General features: G+C 39.3%; 1 long non-coding RNA gene across 1 annotated transcript in view; it reads right to left on the reverse strand.

The window, feature by feature from the left end:
- Positions 1 to 24018, reverse strand: part of LOC119257263 (uncharacterized) — a 133495-nt gene that overhangs the window by 8099 nt on the left and 101378 nt on the right. Inside the window, exon 4 of the long non-coding RNA XR_008553781.1 lies at positions 16719 to 16795. This is a non-coding gene — a long non-coding RNA (uncharacterized LOC119257263). The remainder of the gene's footprint in view (positions 1 to 16718; positions 16796 to 24018) is intronic.

Genomic DNA, 24018 nt, shown 5'->3' on the forward strand with positions numbered 1-24018 from the left:
TCACACCTGTTCAGATGTATGTCACACCACACCTCTACCAATGCCTGTATAATCCGCCACCAAAACTCTACCCTTCAGACCCCATCACAGCCTCTCCCTCTGGTAATCTCATATCTGCAGTCAGATTTCTAGGGTTTGTTTCGGTTTACTTTCATCTGTTCCTTTGTTTTGAGTCAGAGAGAAAGGAAGAGACCATCAAACTTGGAACCCTGGAAAAGCCATACAAATAAAAGGAAGTGTAGATTTTCAGGGGCGGGCCCAGCAGGAGACCCAAGTAGACCAGGAAGGATACCCAACACCTTAGTAGACACCAGTCAAAGAAAACCAGGCACTGAACAGGCTACACATTCCTCAACAGAGACCAACAAGAACAGAGAAGGCAGCCCAACCATAGAAGATGGCCTTGCCTCCATGCTGCATGAAACAATTTTTCTCTCAAAACAAACATGCTATTGGAGCAAAGGAGGGGAACAGGAGACCTCATGAGAGGTGGGCAGAAGGAGTTCTGATAAGGAGTTTGAACATTAACTGATGGAATATTTTTTCCACTATCCCGTAAAGACTAATCACAAAGACTAACTCAATCCCAAAATCTTGAGTTACCTTTAATAGGCAAGTTAAGTGTTTTCTACCACACTCACACTAGTAATAGAAACAGAGTTCCCCAGAGCTACATAATACCAATTACACCAAATAAAGGAAGCGGCTTTTTGTGCTTATTTGTATTATAGTGTAAACTCTAATTCCCTTTCTCTCCCCCCATGCCCACCAGTGCAGAAATGAAAAAGATGTAGCTCACATTTTTCTTGAATTCACACTCTACGTGGGGAAAATTCCACAAGAACACAGTGGATAAATGGGAAAGTAGAAATAGGTGTAAGCACACGATTAGTGCAAAAGAGATTGATTAAATATATGTGGAAGCTAGGAGGTTGTTAAGCAAAAGCTACTTATCAAAGGGACATATGGACTTCTATGTTCATTGCAGCACTATTTACAACAGGTAAGCCAGGCAAACAGCATAAGCGCCAAAAGGAATACTACTCAGCTATTAAAAAATAGATGAACTCTTGCCTTTTGTGACAACTTGGATGGAACTGGAAGATCTAATGGTAAGCAAAATAAGTCAGAAGGAGAAAGACAAATATAGGATGATGTCACGTATATGTGGAATATAGAGAAACAAAACAAAAGATCAGATAAAGACAAGCCAGTAACAAACCCTAGAAACCTTACTGTAGAATTGAGGCTGCAAGACGATATAAGGGGAAGGGGAATAACAAAGTGTTGAGGGGGCTAGTGGACTACTGTGGAGGGCTACGAGTACTTTGGAATTGGGTGTGGTAACATACACCTGAAGGGGGTGATACTATAACTCTGAATCATATACAGTGTTGTAAACCAATGTTAGCTAAATAAATAAGTTTCTTGGAAAAGAAAGCTATGTTGGGTTTTCGAGAATGAATGAGCTCATCATACAGTGAGAGAGTTCTCTGCAGCTACACTGAACAGTAAGTCAAAGACACAGAAGAGTGGACAAAAGTGTCCAGGCTAGATTTACTGAGCACAAGAGAGAAACTTAATCACACAGAATTCCACTTTCTGGTGACTAATGTTATAGACAGAAGGATAGGAACTACATTTGTCACAAATGTTAAAATTCTATTTTTAAAGAGAAAATTTTTAAAGATTTATTTATTTATACATACAAGAACCGGGGTACTTGCCAGATGTGCGGGACAGTGAGAGGATTCACCAGAGACAGAGCGGGGAACAGAACAGGCAGACCAACCGAAACACACTGCTGTGGGGAGAAGCGGGTGAGACAGGAGAGGTCTGCTGTGCCATTTGGGTATTTCCCCAGCTGGCTGGGATCAAACCCATGCTGCAGAGGCTGCGGACAGCTTCACAGCACTGTGCTCAACTGCCTGCACCATCGGGAGGTCCAGAGAAAATATTTAATTGTTAGGGCCTCCCCGGTGGCGCAGCAGTTGAGTGCTGGCTTGCGAAGCTGTGCACAGCCTCTGCAGCGCCAGATCAATCCCCGGCTGCTCCCCGGCCACCAGAGGAGGGTCCCACATGGCACGCAGACCTCTCCTGCCACCCGCTGCTCCCCTCAGCAGTGTGCCTCGGTCCCTCTACCTGCTCTGCTCCCCGCTCTGGCTCTGGTGAATTCTCTCACCCTCCCATGCTTCTGACTGTACCCAGTGCTTGTATAAATAAATAAATAAATCTTTAAAAAAAAATTGCGCATTTGGTATAATGGGGGGCGGGGGCGAGGAGAGTTGTAGTATTGTTCAACCACCAAAAATTAAAACCGACATTTCAAAGACAAATTGTAGGAATCTTGCTACTTTCCTCAGTCCAAATACAGACTCCTGATGGTTTCTGTAGTGGCAGGATGGGCACAGTGCAGGATCTCTAGGATCCTATGTAGATGGGTAAAGGAGGAGTGCCCTGGAGCCCTCGGTGGCTTTTTCAGGCTTTACTGGGATTTTACCAGGTACACAGCAGGCAGGGGTGCCAGGGGGCCGGGAGGCTGGCAGGCCTCCTAGCCCCCAGCGAATCTTTACTCTCTCTGGGCTCTCCGGTGTTCTCTCGTGGCCTTTCTCTTCTGCTGGTCTTGTTCTTGTCTCACTTCTCCTAGTTCTGTTCCATTCTGTGACGCTGCCCTTATAAGCCCATCTCAGCCCAGGTGTACCCACCTAAGCATGCCCACACCCTACACCAGGTGTCCACCATCAGGCATGAATGATGGGAAGGCAGAAAAGCCTGACAATCATCCAATCATTTACCCTACAGTTACTAATATTTATTTCTAAGATTTAAAAAATGAGATCTGTTTTCCAATCTACCCAGCCTCAAAATCTTCAGTAACTTCCAGCTATGAGTTATAAAGCTCCATGCACGAGGTGCTTGATATCACTAATTATCATTTTGCTTTGATTTACTAGTGATTTTTCATCATGTTGACAGGATTCAGTATTTTTTAAAGTTCTACCTTTATATATTCTTTATAAATCTTGCTCAAAAATTATTATGCACAATTTTAAGTGGTAGTTTAAAACAGGTTTCAAGTGATTTCAATAGTATTTTTATTGGTTACTTTTTTTCAGCTGGAATTCAAAGATTGGGCTGAAAAATAACAATCTTATTTTCATAGAGGAAAAAAAAAACACTTTAGGACCATGGCTAAGACTGTGGGAGCTGATCTTACAAATATATTGTATGACCTAAAGGATTCTAAGAAGGCCTACTTACCCAAATATTTTCCATTTGCTTGCCAGGATGCCAAGGATATGCTACCTCAAATTTATGGCTTTGACTTTCAAAGATTTGCTGATCATCATTAATCCTGAAACGAAGTGGCAGTACCCCATGAGAACATTGAGGCTTTCTCAAAGAATAGCTTTCAGACTATTTCCCAGCAGGCACTTGGTGGAAGAGAAAGGAATTCCAACCTCACACCAGATTGAGAAATTCTGAACATTATTTTTCTTAGAGAGTCACAACATGTATTATACATAAAGCTCCGAAAAGACCAACAATTAGAGAAAAGGATTGGATCTTAAATCTTTAAAAAATTTAGCTGGCACAGAAACTTTCTGGCTAATATGAGAAGTAATAACTAGCTGAAAGCAAAACAACAAAAATTAAACAAAAATGGAGTCACAGAGAGATACACTCAGGAGATGTAAGAGTGATGACAGAGACTACGAACATATAGGCTGTTACCAAGGGAAAAACTCAGTGTATTAAACTCTTTTCCTTGAATGGGTCCTGGAGATGATCCATTTCTTTTGGTGGATGAAATTCATTTGGGCCAGATGACCTTCATTTTATTGAAGGCCTCCATTAACATACATTTTAAGATGATGTTAATATTTCTAAGACCAACACAAAGTTGCAGGGAATCCATTCCTTTCTTTGGGGAAATCAAGAGCATTGTCTACTCTCTCTCTCAATGGCCCTAATTTAAGAATGTTTTTCAGAGTTCAGTGCTAAAAACATTTTTGCTTTCCTGAGGGTAAAAATCCTTTCCAAAAAGAAATGTAAGTCCTTTCTATATGCTTTAGTTGCCAGGAAACCCAAAACTGAGTGTCAAATATAACAGCCACATGGACCTTTAATAGCCTAGATGCTTGCGAGCTTCTTTTTCTTGACTTCCTACTCTTCAGGTTCTAAGAGAATGTTTTTGTCATTTGTATTGTCCATAGTGGAGGTAAATTCTATTTAATGTATGAATTTATGAACCTCAATATTCTAAGCTGCCAGAAGCAGCCGACTATGTTTGTCATGTTTGTACAGGATTTTTAGTTACAGTTTAGTGCCTGTCAGCCCTTAGTAAGTCTCTATGGTTTATTTGGCTTAACTCAGCAACCACTCAATAGTTCATTGCCTTTATCAGGTGTTTCCTCCTCAAATGTTGCTTTCTGCAGTTTCTTCCTTAACTTTGTGGTTCTCTGCTTACTCTCTCTCCAAAAGAAGACTCCTATATTCACATGGATTTAACAATTAACTATAGGATATGACTTAAAAATATCTTTTTCCACTCTGACCACTAACTTCAATTTATATCTAATTACCCACTAATTATTCCAACTGTATCTTACACAGATGCTTCACACTCAACATGTTCTAGCTGAGCTCATCTTTTTCCCACTTTTCCACTCCCACCCCCACCTGCTCCTCCTACACTTACGATTTCAATTTATAGTGCTATTATCCACCTAGTTTTCTAAAGCAGAAATCTTGTAGTCACTCTAAACTCCTATTTCTCCAGCTACCCACATTTTTTCACTCACTAATTATTCCTCCCACATGAATCTATAATCCTTTTCCCCATCCCTACTACTACTGCCTCATCAGGTTTTCACGCTTTCTCAACTTGACTACTAAAATACCCTCCTAATAACTCTATTCATCTTATTCTTTGAATCTTCCTCCACATAAGAGCCAGAATAACATATCTCAAATTCAATTTGACTATGAACTTTCCATGCTTACCTCCTTCCAAGGTTCTCCATAGCCTTGTTATTCAGTTAACACATTCCACAACTTGACTGTTAACTTTTCTACTTCCACCTTCCATAAGTTTCTACTGCCTTCAGTTCTAAATAATGCTTCTTTTACTCTTAGCTTCCCTATGGTGTTCCCCAGGCCTGGAATGTCACTTAGCGCCTACCAGTTGTAGCAGCAGGAGGGCACAGTGCAGGTTTTCTACGATTGGAGCAGATGGGTAAAGGAGGAGAGTCCTGGAGTCCTCGGTAGCTTTTTCAGGCTTTTATGGAGTTTACCAGGTACACGGCAGGCAGGGGTGCCAGAGGTGCCGGGAGGCTGACAGACCTCCCAGCCCCCCGCGAGTCTTCACTCTTTCTGGGCTCTCTGGCATTCTCTCGTGGCCTTGTTCTCTCACTTGTACTCCTCGTCTGGTCTGGTCTGGTCTCATCTTGTGGCATCCTGTGATGCCGCCCTTATAAACTCAGTCTCTCAGCCCAGGTGTACCCACCTAAGTATGCCCACACCCCACTCCATGTGCCCGCCATCAGGCATGCATTCAGGACCACAGGGATCCATCATCAATATTAATGGAGGGAGGGCAGAAAAGCCTGACAATTATTTACCCTACCCCAGTCCTTCAAGGTTAGATTCTGGGAACATATCATTCATGAAACCAAAACATTCACAACGGGCTGTGTTCATCTCTGCTCTCTCACAATCACCCTGTAAAACTCTCGTTATCACCACAAATTCATTACTGTAATTTATATATTTATGTAATATTCTTTATCTACATATTATTTATGGTGTCATTACCACAAATAATACCACATTTCAAACTAGCTGTTTATAATCTGTCTCCTCTAATAAACAATAAGACTCTTAAGAGCTTGTCCAATTTTGTATTTGTGCCCCAAGATGTAGTGGATAGGCTGGCACATATTAGGTATTTAACAACAGCTATTGCCTTTCTTAGATTACTTTGAATTTCGTGACACAGAGAGCTATTTTGCACTTTCTTATATCTTGTGGAATTCCAATCTTATTCTAAGTGACAAAATATCCAGCTCAGTGACTCCATTTCCTACTCTCTCTTGCCATGACAGAAGATCAGAGGATCAATGAGATGTAAAAACTCACCGCTGGCTTTCTGGAAACCACTTTAAAGGAGGAGGACTCAATTGAGAGAAAAATAATTTTGTCATTTAAGCCACCCCTCCTTCTCCATGAAAGATACAGAATGCCTGGAATCCTAGGAGACATCATATGTCCTTAAAGATGCAAAGTCACATTCTAAAGAAAGATAAGAATATCATTCCCTGATGGCCATGGAACTTTATATAAGCTCAGAGCAGCATGTTTTTAAGAATTTTGTGACATGAGAGAATATGGTCTCTACTTTGTTTAGCCTCTCTGGGTTTTTGTTACCAGTAATTGAATGTGCAATAGTAGTTGCAAGCTCTGAATAAAAGTTTCTTCTTAAATGATGCAATTGCAAATTAAAATTGATCGTGAAAAAATGCTTCATTGTTATCATCTAGGATGGGTACATTTCTATTTGTAAACATATTGCCCTGTTCAACTTTATCCAGAAACTGGAAGCCTGGATGACTTTTTTTTTTTTTAATAAAAAGATTTATTTATTTATTTATGTATTTATTTATACAAGCACTGGGTACAGTCACAAGCGCGGGAGGATGAGAGAATTTGCCAGAGCCAGAGTGGGGAGCAGTACAGGCAGAAGGACAGTGTGCGGCAGGAGAGGTCTGAGTGCCATGTGGGACCCTCGCCGGTGGCTGGGGATCGAACCGGCACTACAGAGGCTGTGGGCAGCTTCACAGCCCAGCACTCAACCGCTGCACCACCAGGGGAGGCCCCTGGATGACTTTTAATATGGTGGTTAGCTACTTTGCATGTCCAGTTGTTATTTTACTCTTATAAATTGTCACTAATAGAGTTGGAGTGTCTGAAATATTCCCTGAGTAATGTAGCTTAGTCAAAGCTAGTAGCTAATATGGGACTTCATAATAACAATGAAATACAGTTCTTTCAAGAACTTACAAACAAGAAAGCATCAATAAACCATCATGTATATATCCATAATTTACATATATCTATACTTATGCACAGACATAAATTTTTAAGCAGATAGCAAACATATTATTGAGTTGGTGTCCCATTTATAAAGTATAAAATGAATCAATGAAAAGAACATTACACATATAAATTTCAATAATACATTGGATCCTGGATCTCTGACTTAACAGGTATCATATATTATGTTTCTAACCAATAACTCACTTGCTTATCTTGTTCCCTCCTCGATGCTACCACAGACTATTTTCAATTCCCTTGGGCTTCGCCCTCCCAGGGATGGTCATTCACTGTGTGCAATGAGTTCTTCAAACACTTATTTCCCTTCTGAGCTATTTAAAGTCCACGTAAGAGAAAGCCTTGATCCAGAGAGCAAAACAATCTTTCTCGTTTTGGTGTTTAAGTATAAATAATAGTGGGCCTCCCCGGTGGCACAGCGCTTGAGCGCTGGGTTGCAAAGCTGCCCGCAGCCTCTGCAGCGCCGGTTAGATCCCCGGCAGATGGGCGAGGGTCCCACATGGTGCGCAGACCTCTCCTAGCGCCCACTGCTCCCCTCAGCAGCGTACATTGTCAGTCTGCCTGCTCTGCTCTCCGCTCTGGCTCTGGTGAATTCTCTCACCCTCCCACACTTCTGACTGTACCCCAGTGCTTGTATAAATAAATAAATAAATCTTTTTTTTAAAAAAGCATAAACAAAAGGATATTAGTTCAGAGATTGTCTTGACCCAATGACATGTCTTGACCCAAGATAATAAGTATCTTGTCCAAGTTTCATTCATTCATCAGCTTACTAAATGTTAAGTATCTGCTATGTAACTAGCACTGTGCTAGGACAGTAACACTACAGTGAGCAACAATAGGTATGGCATGTTGTAAAGAAGACAGGTATTAAGCAAATTATTGCAGAAAATGTTTTTAAAATTGCAAAGTGAGACAAAGTGCTATGAGGACAAGGAATGTGGTTCCATGAGTCTACTAATAGCAAACTAGTTTATTTCAGACCGACCAACCTACAGAGTAAACTAGAAAAGTAGAATTTTAAAAAATGTCCATGAATGTGTCATAAAGCTACTGAGGCTATGAGGACATGAGAGGCTTAGATTTAAGAAAAGAAGGAAGTTCAGAGTGGGGAATCTGAGTGTCAGAGTGACTTTTCCCCTTTTGCTGATTCTTGATGAAGCTCAGATGAACATACAGTCTCATGGACCTGGGGAACAAAAATTCATGTTTAGGGTTCAGAAACAAAGGAGGATTTGATAAATGCCAAGGCTTTTGGGGGAGAAAGGGAAGTACTCGTGAGCTCCCTGTTCATGACCCATCCAGGGAGCACCTCTCGTTGCTCTCAACCAGCAGTTGACATAAAATTTCAGTCCTACTGTATCTAAGCTATTGATCTTTCTGCTTATAAAGAGTCGCTTTAGACTTCTGTTAAATTGTACCTGTGAACATAGCAGCACAAGGAGGAAATCCATAAGATGCTGCAAGTCTATCCATGCTTCTCTCTGAAACCACTGTGTAGTGAAGCCTTTGACAGGATTCATCACTTTGCAATCATTATTTTCTTTATGCCCATTTCCCCCATGGCATGAGAAAACTGAAAGGCTAAGAGGCAGTCTAAATGTCAGACTGAGTGGAATCATTCTTATAGTGCAGGTGGAATCATTCCGCTATTCAATACTAAAATCTTCAAGCAAACCAAATCTAAAAGAATGGAGATGGGAGGTAAAACATCTGCAACTAGATTACTAGGTGCATTAGGGAGAAACTTCATTCTCATTCCATCCTATTGTCTCCAAGCCCATATTGCAGCCTATGGGAGACAGAACATTATACATTGATCCTGGCGTAAAACAATACTATAAGATGTCCTCTACTCACATGGTGTGGTATCTCAGCTATACTGTATGTGGGACTCTAGTTACACCACAATTTTGTCTAGGCATTGGGGTATCTTAAACCAGTCAATTGCTAATTTGTCCCACTTCTTTCTCTGAATAATGAAATACCTTGGTCAGAAGGAGGTTGGGTAGAAAATTATAATAGTATATAAATGCTGAGGTCAGGATGGTGGTATTAAAAGAAGAAAAATTGGAAGGTAAAACAAATTATTGTCTTAATTTTAATTTTGGGGGTTATGTTTTCGCTCTTCCATATATATATGTGTTCCACTTACTCTCCACCAAACCACCAATGAAGAAGGCAAATTAAGATCTAAAGCGTGATGGAAAGAGTCTGGCTGGCTTCTCCAGGCTATGGGGCTATATTGCAAGCCCAGGCTCGGTAATTTGCAGGTAACTGCAACAAAGGCAGGTTTTTGAGTGGAAGCTCATGCCTGTGACCATAGCCACTTTGATCAAATACTACAGAGGTTTTGGAAAGAAGTAGAGTAGCATAAATGGAGTGCTGATAATTAAAGACATCTGATAATTAAAGGCATCTTCGCGGTGGTCATTCACATAGGATACCTTTAGTGATACTTTGAGCCTCACTCAGACAGGCTCATCCATATATGTCTATGCCAAAACTCTTCCCCAAAACTCAGTATCAGCCTTATAATTCTTTCTTTTATGTCCCTTCCAATCTAATTATACCATTAGTCACTGTTTATCAGACAAGCAATAAAATAAATTGTTTGAGTTTGTGTCCACTAGAAATACTTTCTTTCTCCATAGTTCTACACAGCCAATGCTAGGCAGAGCAGTGATGTTGCAGTAATTTGCACCCAGTTGGTCTAAAACCATTTTTATCCAGACATGAATATTTTCCTCTTCAGTAAATTGATCTGAAGTAATTCTTCCATGAGACTGGAGTGAATCAGCAGGCGAAAGCCAGGTGAGTGTTAATGAAACAACTAATGCAACTCATTTCTGCCTTCACAAGTACATTAGACACAATCCACTTCTACCACTTCCTCTTACTGATGGAAGACTTCAGGTCATGTCTGACTTCAAGGCTCATTTCTAATCTTTCACGCCTTACTGTTTAATTCTTTTATCTTTGTCTTATTGGGAAAGAAATAATCCAAACTGGCTTGAAACTTTATACTTCTGACGTTGCCACCTACATTACACCTTGGCTCACTCCACTCCAGTCCTGATCTTCCGCCATTAGGCCAGTCGTGTTCATGAATTTTGACCTTCTTATGCTTTCTGCCTAGAATAGACTTGCCCTGGGAAATGCACAAGTCGACCTCAACACCTCCTTCAGGCCATGGCTCAAATGTTACATCCTCCATGACATTCTTTTTTTCCCTACTCTGGGAATATTAATTTATTCTAATTTGTTTTTCTTAGACAAATCATCCTCTGATATACTGTATATTTTAATGTTTGTTCATCCTTGCTCCTCCTCCTCTAGAATATAAGTTATGTGAGGGAATGGTCATTTGTCCAGGGTTTACTACTGTATCTCCAGTGCCTATTATACTGCGTAAACATATTGGACATTCAATAAGCATTTTAATGAATAAATGAATCTTTCTCCTCAAAATGTGACTATATTTTAAATTTTGTTTGAGAGTATTCCAATGTATCAAAGCAAATTATTGTTACATGAATAATATATCTGATTTTATTCACTTACATTATCTAATACCCCTAATTTATTTTAGAGAAGATTTAGAATCATGCAATCTATATGTACTATAAAGTTTTTGAGGGAAGAGAAATCAATTCAGTTTTTTCTTCTTTACAAACATCTGCTGGCTTTTAGAATAACAGTGCCACTCATTGTTTCTGATTCAAACACAATGCGAGGCTTTGTTTCCTAGCAAGTCAACCAAGCAAGGAAACAAATAGAATTACTCCCAGCTTGATAAGGCACATTGAATCCAAAATCTCAGTGAGTGTCCCCATCACACTACAATCACCTGATCTAAAATCATCTGCTCCTCTTAGCCTTGCTCCTTCAGAACACACGCACACACACACACACACACACACACACACACACGTCAATTAATTGTGGGAATTTCTTTTATCCCACAGATTTGCTTAAAATTGGTTTCCAGAGAATGCTGGTATCCGACAACAGCTAAAGCTGAGACAAAAAGAGGAGTAAGGGTGTGACAGAAAAGGAATTGGCTTTCCCTGGCCAGGAAAACCCCTTAAAAGGATCTGTTAAAGGACTTGTTAAGGGTTTTTGGGCATTAACAAATGAAGGAGGGCTGCTTTACTTAGCAACAAAACTCAGTGGGGAGATAAAGTGTCTCCCATATGACATCAGCATCCTAGCTCTTCCTCAGCAATGCCTAGACTTCACATCAGACACATTACAAAACCACAAATTTTTTTAAATAATTTTTTTAAAGATTTATTTATTCATACAAGAGCTGGGGTACAGGCCAGAGGTGTGGGAGGGTGAGAGGGTTCACCAGAGACAGAGCGGGAAGCAGAACAGGTAGACGACCGTAAACAATACTCAGGGGAGCAGGGGGCGAGACAGGAGAGGTCTGCTGCGCCATGTGGGTATTTCCCTGGCTGGCCGGGGATCGAACCCATGCTGCAGAGGCTGCGGACAGCTTCATAGCACTGTGCTCTACCCACTGTGCCAAAGGGGAGGCCCCAAAGCCACAAATTTAAATGATACTGAATTTGGGCAACCCACATACTCAGTGGCTGTATGTGAGTTTTGGCTCTTTCAACTCAGTGATTACAAGAAACTTGATGTACCTTTTGCAGAGTCAAAAAAAAATCACTATTTTATCAACCATGTGTTAGGCAGGAAATTGTACAATTGATACTCATAATCTATTTCTTTAAGCTTTCTGGAAATATTAACAGTAAACACTATACTCTATTGATCTCCATAGCTCTTCCTACTAGCAGAAGGCACAGATGGATGCTTTGTAGACCTGATGGTAGTAAAAATACAATATACAAATATGCCGGCCACACAGTACACTGCAGAGTAGCAGTTGTGCACCATCATGATCTTGTGACTGAGAAGAAGCTACAGCTCTCCATCACTGCCCAGCATCGCTAGAAAAAATTGTAGTCCATATCACTAACCTGGAAAAAGATAAAAATTCAAAATCCAGGACCTCCCTGGTGGCGCAAGAGGCTGAGCACTGCACTATGAAGCAATCCGCAGCCTCTGCAGCACGAGTTCAGTCCCCGGCCAGCCAGGGAGCAACCCACATGGCGAGGAAGACCTCTCCTGTCTCACCCACTGCTCCCCTCAGCAGCGTATTTCAGTAGATCCACCTGTTCTGCTCCCCATTCTGTCTCTGGTGAATGATCTCACCCCTCACCGCACCCCTGGCTTGCACCCCAGCTCTTGTATGCATAAATAAATAAATCTTTAAAAAAATTCAAAATCCAAAATACAGTTTCTATTTAATGCGTCCAGTTTGTCCAGAGCGACGAGAGCACAGGGCACAGGGCAAAGGAGCCTGAAAAAGAGGGGTCAGTAAAGAAGAAACAGAATCAACACCACTGTCCTAAAAGTCAAGTGAAGAAAATACTTAAGAGAAGAGTGATGATCTCTATCAAATGCTGCCAACAGCTCAAGGAAGATGAAAACTAAGATGCAGCATTACTGTCAGCTATGTGGAAGTCAACAACAATTTTACCAGAGCCGTTTTTTCGGAGCTATGAGAATAAGTGCCTAATTAGAAAATCACACACAAGCAAATTGCAAATATCAAGTAAAAATAACTATTGAGAAGATACGCTTCTCACAGAAGCAGAGTAATGATCCAGTAACTGAAGGGGGATAGAGTCGGGAAAATTTTGTTCTCGCTAAGATAGAGGAAATAATAGCATTGTATGAGCTCATGAAAATGAACAAGTAATAGAGAAAATATGATTTTACAGAAGAGAGAAGCCAACTGCTAATGGGATATCCTTGAACATTTATGAGGACATGGAAACTGGGGGAAAAACAGAGGGTACTGGTCTTAGCTAGTATGGAAAGTTTGCCCACTGTAACGAAAGACAGGGTGTGTGCAGAGAACACAAAGGAGGGCAGATGTGGTGACATAAGCTCTACAATAGTCTCATGAAATAGGAAACAAGGTCTCAGCAGAGAGTGAGGATAGAGGAAGAGACACTGAGGAGAAAGAAGAATAAAATGGTCTCTGGGCAATGAGTGGGGAGTGGAGGACCAGCAAAATGCAGTAGAAATGCCAGCAGCATTAAGTGGCCACTTGTGATTAGTGGCAATGAACTGAAAGTGAGACCTGTCAGTGAGCTGGTGTTTTTCTCCATATCTGTTCAGCCAAACTGAGACAGATCTTGACAAACTGAGAGTTGGCTTTAGCCAGGATTGGGATTCACAAAATGGAAAAATGCCCAGAATTTTAAATTTAAAAAAAGTGGAAATTTGACATAGTGCATGATTATAGCAATTCCATAAGGGGGAAAGCAGTCTAAAAGGAGATTTATATATGGATAGATTTTACAGGAGATTTTAACTTCTTACATACCCTCTAAATTTTTTTTTGCAACAATCAATGTTCACTAAGCCTTTTTTTTTTTTTTTGTGGTAACATTGGTTCACAGCACTGTATGTGATTTAGAAGCACAGGATCACACCCTTCAGGTGTATGTTACCATACCAGACCCACCACCAAGGCACCCATAATCCTCCACCATAGTCCATTGTCCCCTTCCACTTTGTTTTCCCCTTTCTCCTGTTCCGTCTGGTAATTTCAATTCTACAGTCAGATTTCTAGGATTTACTAGTTTGGTTTTATCTGATTCTTTGTTTTGTTTCTCTGTATTCCATATATAAGTGATACCATCCAGTATTTTTCTTTTTCTTTCTGACTTACTTAACCTTTGTTTCACTTGCCTTTTCAGATGACTCCATAAAGACATCACTGAACTCTACGTCATTGTTTTGCCTGTTTTCTTCTATGTATTTTATGCTTTCAGGCCTTACATCCAAACTTTTTATTCACTTTGAGTTATTTTTTGTGTCAGATAGTTGTCTACCTCCATTCTTTTCATGTGACTGCAGTTTTCTCAAAGCAATTTGTTAAAGAAAGTTTCCTTCTCCAACGTATATTCTTGACTACTTTGTTCTTGGTTAACAGTTTATAGATCTATATTTCTGGGCTTTCAATTTCCATTCCTTATCTTGAATTCTTGGAAGTTTCACTACTTATGTGACCAACTGGTGTAGGTCTCATTATGTTTAGATAATCTATTGGTCTTCTAGCTCTCTGTATATTTAGTTTCTAGCTTGTATATTTAGTTTCTTCTCCAGGTTTGCAAAGTTTTCCTTTATTTTTTTCTTAAAATAGGTTCTCCTGTTCCTTTTACTCTCTCTCTTCCTCTTCTGGAACACCCATTATTCTTATATTACCATTCCTCATGGAGTCATAGCTCTCACATTGTTTCTTTGTAGTTCTCTTTCTTCTTCCACCTGTATTCTTTTTGCATTATCACCTTCAAGGTCACTGATTCGATCTTCCATTGGTCTACTCTACTTCTATAAGCTTTTATCTCCTCTACTGATCTCTTTATATTCTGCATCTCCAGCATTTTCTTATTGAACACTTAAATTTCTCTCTTCTGTTAACCCATTTTATTTCTCAGGACATTAATGTGTTTGAATTTTCTTACATAAATTGATCAGCTTTTCTGTGATTTCTTTGTACTTCTTCATTATGGCAATTTTGAACTCTGTAATAGGAAGAAAAGCTCTTCCATATCTTTGTGGTTGGATTCTGGAAATTTGCTCTCTCTCTGTGGTGACATAGTTCCTTGAGGACACAAGGCACCATGTGTTGTATTGTTCCATCTGCCCATCTTCCCTCCACAACCCCACCAGTATCCTAAGGGTGCAGAACTTCCATTTTTTCAGTAGATGGCACTATGGTTGGTTTGTTTTTTTAATTTTTCCTGTCTTAGCATTTCCAAAGGGCATATGAGTATTAATTCTGGGGGAAACTGACCTACAGCAAGAGTCAGGAGGTAGGGAAAGGGCCTGTAGGAGTACAAGGCTCTTTTCTGTGGTATCTTTGTTGCCCTTCTCACTGGGTTTCTGACCGTGTCTCTGTAGTCTCTGTAGTCTTTTAGCACTGCTTCACAGGAATGGGAAAAAGATGTGCCTCTCTGCACCCTGTGTTTTCACTGAGGACCCTGTCCACCTGTCTCACTCCAGCACTTCCAAATGCATGTGTCCTCAGTTAAGGGAGCAGCTTAACTCCCCAAGGTCACCAGCCAAATATGGGAGCACCATTTCTCCCCATTGACTTCAACTCTGGCCAGTCTCTAGGCACCTCTCTCCATCTACCTTTTGTTAAAGAGCTGAATTTCCTCAGTGTCTCTTTTGTCACAGTCAGCATTGGTCCTCAAAGTCCAAGAGTTGCTCTAGTTTCACCCTGAGTTGGAGGCGTCTCTGTGTCCAATGCCTCTCTGAACTACTTTAGGTTATCCTCTCAAGAACAAAGCAGGGAACCTTCTCTATGCCATCTTCTCAACACCTATCCTCACTGTTGCACTCAACCTATCCTAAATAAAGTAGAATTGGGGACTATAACTGCAGGCAGGAAATAGAGAAGTTCTCACAAGACATTTAAATCTGTAAGTAATGGAACAAATAAAAATTTGCTTTGTCTCTTCTCTCACTGAGCACATTATCTCTTGTGTATGCTCCTTCTGGGTATCTGCATTATTCCCTTTATTGCCTCTGCTTATATACACAGGATCCCAACATGCCACTCTTGCTCTAGTCCATAGTTTCATAGACCACCAACAACTGACTTAGTTGTTTTCTTTCTCAGATAAAATCCATAAGAGACAAGATGATTGGCTGACCTTGAATTAAGGATCCTTGTTTGGTTCAATAAGCTAGAACCAGGCATGGGAAGTCAGCTGGTCAAAACACAGCAGCCATTCAAGACCATCCTTTCAATTAAATGTCTGGAGAGAGGTAATTCCAATGAAACAGGCTAAGAAGGACCCCAAATATAAATCTAAGAAATCATTATGACTTTTATAACCAAAACAAATATTTTCAAATTAATGTAAAAGAGAGATCAAAGGGATATAGCAAAATATTTTTTTAATTGTCCCTTTTTAACAGATATTCCTTCTCTCTTTTCAGGTAGCTTTTTCATCATTGTTGTTTTTAAAAAGCTTCTGTTCTGCACTTGTTAGCATTAGACACCGTGTCTTCCACTGTGTAGAATGAGTCTGACAGGCACAAAATCAGATTTAACGGTAAAATCTACCTTTTTGAAGGAAACATTGAAAAGCTACACAGCAAAAATGAAACTGTTGACAACATCAAAAGTTCTGAAGATTCCTCCTCCTTCAAGGAATGCCCAGTGAATATTCCTGCATGCTAATAGACTTGAAAATTAAATCAGAGGCGAAAAATAGCAGGATAAAATAGAAAAGTAATTCTATCAGTGACTTTCTCTTTTAAGATTATTTTTAGTTGAACAAAATTATACATGATACATCCTTGTATATTTAAAAACTGAAGTAAATCCAGAAACACATAGAGAAAAAAGACACCTTTGTTCCTACATCCTTCACCTCTGATTATCCTCTCCAGAGGAAAACACAGTTAATAGTTTGCACAGTACCCTTTCAACTGTTTTTTCTGGGGTGAGGTTTATTTACAATTTTGTTCTTATGACTTTTCTTTTTCATTTTAAAACTTACCTGTCTTCTTTATGCAGATAATTTCCTGTCCTTTCCTCTTGGTAAGTTATATATCCTGGTGACCTTGTATCCAGGCCCTATGAAAACAAGTTTAATAATATCTCAATGATCTAATCTCTTAAGACTCACATTTCATCAATTTTTAAAAAGCAGACATTTTATAGACTGGTGAAACAATCATTGAGAAACATACATCTTTGAAGCTATAATCATTTTATAATTTGTTCTGCCTCAAAAACAACCACAGCCAGCCTTCCAAAAGGACGATCCTTTAAACCAAATCTCTAACATTAAAGCTGCTCACAGCTATTTCCTATAATGGGAGCTGTCCAGTGTGTGATGTGTTCAGGCTCCTCCATTTAGGGAAGATCTTTTATACTAATAATCGACTTGAAAATGAACTCTATACTAGAAATTCAGCAGTGAATAACAAAAATAAGTAAGCTTACAAAATTTACTGGAAATTTCTTTCTGGAGGTCAAAGAATATAGCAAGCACAATAGCAATGTATATTTTTAATCATATCATACCTTTATGAAACTCTGATATAGAACTTCTAATACTATTTTTTTCAGAAGAACTGGTTAAAGATAGTTCAACCAAAACCTAACTTGTATATTTGCTAAATATTTTATATAGTAATTTAGAATAAAGGGGAAAATATCTGAAGATTTCCCATAAAAATGAAAAATTCCCCAAAATATGCCCATTGTGGACCTTCTTGTATTTATGTAGACTCTGTTGCTTAAAAGATGTATCACCTTTTTGTTTGATGCTTGGTTTCTCATGTTTAAACTGAAATGATTTTGTCTACCTTCAAGTATTATACTTTATATATTATGTATGTATAGGAGAGGTTTAAGCCTGTGCCTAGTAATTGATTTCAATTCCAACTGGTAGAAGACAATTCCCCAACTTATGACAAAACTCAATTCCAAGAATCTGTCTTATCTCTCAGTTTTTATGCCTCAGCACTTATTGTGAAGATATAAGGTTCATCAATCTTATGCAAGACATTCCAAAAAGATGGGGCAATTTGCCCATAGGGGCAACCCTGAACCAATGAGGAGTAGGAGTGAATGGACAAATGCACCAGTCCTCAGAGGTTCTTTGGAGCGACAATTCTGAAGTCCACTCTACACAGTTCTTAGATGGCTCCCAGTGCAGCTGAACACAGTTGCTCATAGCAATAGCTGGCTTAATAATAGTGCCTTTAATTGGCTTCCCAGAAACATTTAACAAATAGATTACCTTCTTTTCAATGTTTGCCTCAGACTCTGCTTTGGGAAAAAACAAACTAAGACATTATGTAAAATGTTTTTAACAGTGTTCAATACATAGTATATGGTTACTCCATGTTGTTCTCTTCCCTGAACCTTTTCTTAAATACCATTCACTCTGCTGATTAATTTTCCAGTTCTTCTCAAAGACTCATTTATGGCAAAGAATGTTCTAGAACAGATGGATATGGTAGCCAGTGGTCACACACGGTTATTGAAAACTTGAAATGTCACTATAATAAAATGAGAGGTTCTAACAGAGAGAGCTAAACAACAGATTTTAAAATTTTAGCAAAGAAAAAGAATGTAAAGCAGCTCATTTATAACTTTTATATTGATTAGTTGAAATTTTATTTTAGATACATTATGATAACTAAAATATTATTATTAACACTAATTTCACTTGTTTCTTTTTTTATTTGAGTAATATGACTACTAAATTGTTTAAGCTACGTTAATGGCTTATTATGTGGTCCAAAGAATCACATTAGAGAACTGGACAGATACAGTGTTTGTAGATTGATTGCAAAATGACTCCATCATTCCCTTCTCTATATCCTTGTCCCATGACAAGGTTTTCTGTCCCACCCAAGAAAGGATGGAGCTGAACAGCAAAAGAACTAGAAAAGACTGGGAGAAGGACTTAGGAAAAGAGACAAGACCTAAGGAGACACATAAAACAAAGAGATATGTGAAGAAGCCACTCTTGCTTCTTAGTCTTGGACTTGTAGCAGAGACATGGGGGACATGGAAGGAGATGCTTAAAAGAGACAGAGATGTGGGTGAAAGAACCTTGGGATTCTGACAAAAGCAGCCCTTATCTTGACTTACATTTTGACTTTGCTCTTTTCCTTCCAGACTTGCCTGGCCCCTTCTGCCCCTTTCCTATGATTCCCTGCCAGAAAGTGCCTCAGACTTGTGACAAGCTTTTGGACCTCAGCTTCCCCACTTTGGTTCAACCCTTTCAGATAGGCATTTACCCATGAGGGGATGGATAACTTTGGTGCTTCATTTTAAATATGTATTTTTTCAGGGCCTCCCTGGTGGCACAAAGGGTTAAGATGCAATCTGTAAAGCTATCTGCAGCCACTGCAGCATGAGTTTGATCCCCGGGGAGGGAGCTACCCACATGGCGCAGCAGACCTCTCCTGACTTGCCCACTGCTCCCCTTAGCAGTGTATTTCAGTCAGTCTGCCTGTTCTGTTTCCCGCTCTGTCTCTGGTGAATCCTCTCACCTCCCCCCGACCCCGCGCCTCTTGCCTTTACCCCAGTTCTTGTATGCATAAATAAATCTTTAAAAAAAAAACTACACTTTTTCTTTTCTCTCTATTGCACACTAATTGTATTAAGGTTCTTTCCTACTAAAAGTCTACACACTAAGAGTATGTTTGTTTTTATGCAGCGGAAGGCAGAACCCATTTAGAGAAGGCAAGTTTCGGGAGCACAGGATGACCCTCATTCTGCTAACAGTATCTTCAGCTTCTACAATGGAAATGGGTTCTGTTTAATAAAAATAAGGAATTTCCAGCTGTGGAAAAGATGTTTACATACTGGGTCATCAAGACAGAAAAACAAATGCTACTACACGGGACCTATTATTTCATCCCTATGTTTCTTTACTGATGCTGAAAGCCATGTCTCATCCTTCTCTACATTAACCCCTCTCCATAATCCCTGGAAAATATCTGGCTTCCCACTTCTCCCATCATGGCTGAATTATGAAATACATGGAAGTATGAACTCCTTCAAAGATTCCTTAGTTCTTATTTAGAATTTTTCTGTTTGAATAAATAAAATCTTTCACCCATTTTCCAGTGTCTGGAACATAATAAGTAGTCAACGTTGGTTTTCATACTAGTAAACTATAAATTTCATGCAGGGAGAAATAGCAGGTCAATTTTATTTAAAAAGAAAAGTTACCAGGAAAATGAATAACTATAAGAAAGTGAAAATCAAAATCAACAAACAACTATGAACCAGAGACACTCTATGGGGGGTGGGGGGCAGGGAGGGGAGGGATTGGGGTCAAAATAAGGGGGTTGCAATTGTATGGGGAATATAAAAATAAAATTTATTTTAAAAAAATTTAAAAAATAAAAATAAAAGTTGGAGATTATGCAGGAGGTCAATGTAATTTATCACAAGGAAATACAGCATCATTAAAGGTTTTGGTACTATTTATTAGATTCACCTGGAACCAGTCTGTAGAATGTCAAAATGGGAGTGAAAACTAGTCCAGGCCATTGCAAAATGCTAGTATGAGAGTAGAAGGGGAGACATGGCAATGGAAGAACAGATGCATACAATAAAATGAAGATGCTAGAATCTGATGGTTCTAAATGGGGGGATGAAGAGAAAGGAATGCTTTCATATGTCAAATGACAAAAAATGAAGTGTATACGTGTGAGTGTTTATTTGCAATTCTTTTTTGACCCAAGAACTTCCCCTATTCCTATTTATTAGTGAGCATTTGCTAATTCAGAAAAAGAACATCTACAGAACAGGAGAAAAGTATGTCCTATTCTTTGCTTTCAATATCAAAAGCAATGTTCTAAGATAACAAAGTTTTTGCAAAAGTACTTTAAAAAAAAAAAAAAAGCAAGCTCTCATGTCTGTGGATGCCATTCTTGTTAGGGTGAAAAGAATTCACAGAGGAGCATCAAAAGGGTTAAACATATTCATGGAGAACTAGAAGGTGACCTCTCTCCAAGATGTGTTTGGCTCGGGAAGAGAGAAGGTTGGGGGAAAGTGTGCTGTTCTAGATCTACCAAATTACTTTGGAAGCCCAATGCCAAGGCAGAAATTGTCGTGGGAGTCTCACTGCACCAAAATAACGTTGGGCCAACAGTTAGACAGAGCTAGATGTGGCATCAGAGAACAGTGATGTTCTAAGACAGCTCTGATCCTACCTGAAGGTCACGCGTGGGAAGAGGGATTTCCTTACTTCCCCAAGCAAGGCTCAGATGTTAGTTGATGGAGACAGCTGAGAGCCAAAGGAGTTTGAATTCGTAAACTGAATGCTAGTGGGAATCTTGTTTCTTACAATCACAGATTTCAGAAGATGATTCTTTTGGAAGAGTGGCAAATACTATAACCACCAAAGGGAAGACGCCCTCCCTCCCCAATGGCTCTTCTCCTTTCCTCCCCTCTACCCTGTCACTATCATAAAATAGCCTTGGAACACAAGTGTCACCCTGAGGAGGAAGCGAGGAAGGTGAAATCCGGAACTGACACTATTTTAAACTCAAACTGACTGAAAAAGCATAACAACGGCTAAGTTCACCTAGAAATGACGAGATTTGGCTTTAGAGCATTAGGGGAAATAGGAGATAACTAAGTTCAGTTACGGGAAAATAAAATGTTACTTGTCTTGTATATATGACTTTAAGGCCTATGAAAAATTATACTTACAACAGATATAAAGGCATGTATTGCATTCTTTTATATATATTTTTATTAGTTTTTTTTTTCTTTTTTTCAGATTTATTTATTTATTTATACAAGAACTGGGTACAGTCAGAAGAGCGGTTGGGTGAGAGAACTCACCAGAGTCAGAACGGAGAGCAGAGCAGGCAGACTGACGAAGTACACTGCTGAGGGGAGCAGCGGGCGACAGGAGAGGTCTGTGCACCATGTGGGAACCTCACCCAGCTTCTGGGGATCAAACCGGCGCTGCAGAGGCTGCGGGCAGCTTCACAACCCAGCGCTCAACCACTATGCCACCAGGGAGGCCTGCATTTATTGCATTCTTAAAAGGATTAAGAGCTCTCTTTGGGGAACTATAACTTACATTATTTTTAAAAATCATAATAAATCACTGACTGAAATGGTTCAATACTAAATTGAAATTATCAAAGTGAATTGCTATTTTCTTTATATCTAACATCTACTCTGAATCATGTTCATATTCTAATTTTATGCTGGGTTTGGGTCACTAAGGTGTAAATGTCACTAGCCAACATTGTTCAGTATAGTCTGTTCTTGAGTCAGAGGACAGCTACAGGAATCAAATGCATTTGCTATTAAAGTAGACTGTAGTGGGGCCTCCCTGGTGGCACAAGGAGTTAAGCACAGCACTATCAAGCTATCCACAGCCTCTGCAGCACGAGTTCAATCCCCAGTGACCAGGGAGCAACCCACATGGCGAGGCAGACCTCTCCTGCCTCGCCCGCTGCTCCCCTCAGCAGTATATTTTGGTCAGTCTACCTGTTTTGTTCCCCACTCTGTCTCTGGTGAATCCTCTCACCCCACCACACCTCTGGCCTGTACCCCAGTTCTTCTGTGCATAAATAAGTCTTTAAAAAAAAATAAAGTAGACTTCAGTGTTAAGATAAAACTCTGGAGCAGTGGTTTTCAATAGGGAAGGGGGATAGCTGAGGTGGGGAATGGGGGTGGGAGTTTGTTCTCCATGGGCAAATGGCAATGTCTGGAGATAATTGTCACAATTGAGGGTGGTGCTACTGGCAACTACTGGGTAGAAGACTATTTTAAACACAGACTTATAGCCAATTTCCTAAAACTAAGTAAAAAAAAACTCTAAACAAATAACAAACTATCATGTTAAATTGTAAATGCTTAAAGTACTACTTTCCAGTAACCGAGAAATTAATATAGCTAATAATCAGTTGTTTGGTATATAGCATTGTGCTGAATATCTCCTCTCCATACACTTTAAAATTTTTTCAAAATATCAGCATGTTACTCTGATATTGTGGTTGGAAATAATTTGAAAACTTTGATACTTTGCTGCGCTAAAAGTATTTTGTTGATTTTTTCATTCCACTGATAGTGATGATATAAATATTTTTCATGTGTTTATTGAGTGTTTGTATATCTTCCTTTGTTAAATCTGTTAAGGTATTTTAGCCATTTTCTTTATTCAACTGCATTTATTTTTATTATTGAGATATGAGTCACTTATACATTCTGGGTACAAGTCCTTTACCAAATATATGTGTTATAAATATTTCCTCCAGTTAGTGGTTTACTTTACCATCATCTCCAAGAGCAGAAGCTTTTAACTTTGATGAATCTAGTTGTTTCCTATATGGTTAGTAATTTCTATATCCTGCTTAAGAAGTCTTTCCCTAACTCAGGGTCACAAAGATGTTCTCAAGTTTCTTTCTTTCAGAGGCTTTTACACATACTAGAAAGGCTAAAAATAAAAGTTGACAATACCCAGTGCAAGCAAAGATCTGGAGCAACCAGATCTCTGATAAATTGCTGGAGACAGTACAAAGTGATACAAATGCTGTAGAAAATCGCTTGGTATGTTCTTACGCTGTTAAACATACACCTGTATTATGGTGCAGCAATTTCACTCTCAGTATTTCCTCAAGAGAAGTGAAAACATGTCTATTAACATTTACACAAAAGTACAGCAGCCAAATTCATAATAGTTAAAACTGGAAACAACTCAATTGTCCAACTACCAGTTGCAGATAAACACATTGTAGTACATTATCATAATGGTAAATGAACCACCAGAGCATACAATGGATCACAAGAACACAATGAGCAAAACAAGCCAGGCACAAAAGAGTACATACTTTATAGCTCCTTTTCTATGAAGTTCAAAGCCAGTTAAACAAATAGACGTTGATAGAAATTAGAATAGTGGTCACCTTAGGTTGGAGCAAAAGAAAGAAGATTGTCCATAAGATAGCAAAGGGAATTGTCTAAGCTGGTAACTTACAACAGTGTAGATTACATGAGTGTATGTAGACATTATTGAATGGTGTACCTCGAATTTGTGCATTTCACCACATGTAATATGCCACAAAAATATTTCATATTACATTTTAGAGGATAAGTGTAAACTTGTCCTAAATATACATCAGTTGAGAGATGTACACTTTATGACATTTGTTATTATATTCTACTAAACATTCTACTAGAAAATGTTATATTGGGAGAAATTCCAATAGAGTGTATCTGCGTTTCCTGTATTCCGTGGAAATATCTGTTCTCATCTGTGCTGTTTTAGATGTAAGTAGAAACTCAGATTATGTGTTAGAGGT

Source organism: Talpa occidentalis, unplaced genomic scaffold, assembly GCF_014898055.3.
Source record: "Talpa occidentalis isolate TD23 unplaced genomic scaffold, MPIMG_talOcc4v2.1 talOcc4.4, whole genome shotgun sequence".
Taxonomy (NCBI): domain Eukaryota; kingdom Metazoa; phylum Chordata; class Mammalia; order Eulipotyphla; family Talpidae; genus Talpa; species Talpa occidentalis.